Below are 1,354 nucleotides of genomic sequence, written 5' to 3' on the forward strand. Positions count from 1 at the left end.
AATGAATGGTTGCAACACGGTGGGCGGATGGATGAAATTTTGGAATAAATCATTTTTATCCCAAAATTGGGGGCATGTGTTTACACCAAAATTTGGGAAGGAGAACGCGGAAACTCGAAGCTTCCAGATTATGTCATCGAGGAATCGATCGCGTGAAGATCGGTATCGGCTGATTCATACGGTATCAGAATCGGCTCTTTTTAGATGACGTCAGCAAAAGACGTTAATAGACTATAGATGGTGTCGGAGAAAGATATGTCGGACTCTACAAAAAAGAAAAGATTAGAGTCCAAGTTATTTTAAGATAGGAATGTTGTCTTTTATTCCAAGTATTTTAATAAGTCGTATTTGAGTAGGACTCATGATTAGGTTCGGGTATAAATATTGGACCCCGGCTATTGTACAAGGACACGGACATTCAATCAACACAATCTTTCTGGCTTTTGCCATCGCACTAGGAGTAGGAGTACTGTAGATCTCGGTGAGTTCTTCAGCAAAGGGCTCCATCGACTGATCGACCTCTGGCTTGCTTGTGAGTACCGTCACGACTTGTATTATGCTTATAAAGCTGCATCAGCTATTGATCTTTTACGAGCTGTAATATAAGTTAGTTATCGATTCATATTGTCATTTGTAAAGCTGCATCAGCTGATTGATCTCTTACGAATCATAATATAAATCAAAGTTATTGGTTTTGTATTGAATAACTTGTTGTTTAGTACAATACCACCAGTTATCGAATTTGCTAAGATTAGTAAGGTTTTTCCTTGCTATTTTTGGTTGATTCACTAGTTATCAATCTTGTTATAATTAATGTTTTATTAATCATAACAAATCACCTGATTGAGATAGAGATAGATCGGCATAATATTATCTCAACTGGTCGTCTTCTGATCTAGTCACGCTTTAAATCTCACAATTGATGGCTTATTCTGCTAGATCAGTTTTTATCTCTATCCCAATCGAACATAGTATGCATTCAAAGACATGTTCAAAATCTCGAATAAATCGTTAGTTAATGAGATCTAATCTAATGACACTACTATAGCTGCGTCGACCCGGTCGAACCTCACTGGGAAGAGTTTAGATTAGAAATTATCGATTAATGATTTTGTTCATGATCGAGACATGTACTCTGTTTGTTTGCTATGTAATACAATCGACTGTTTTAGCCGATTTTGCCTGTGACTTCATGCATATAATGTGTTCCTATGGACCTGTTGAAGTATGGATGGTTTTATCGACTCTTTGGCTTTAGTTTGATACCATTATCATAGTTGTATCGATCCTATCGAACCTCACTGTTAATAGTAATGGATTAGATCTAGAGTGTCTGTAGATTCATTTGTACTAA

The sequence above is a fragment of the Miscanthus floridulus genome, chromosome 8 (genome assembly GCF_019320115.1).
Source record: "Miscanthus floridulus cultivar M001 chromosome 8, ASM1932011v1, whole genome shotgun sequence".
Taxonomy (NCBI): Eukaryota; Viridiplantae; Streptophyta; class Magnoliopsida; order Poales; family Poaceae; genus Miscanthus; species Miscanthus floridulus.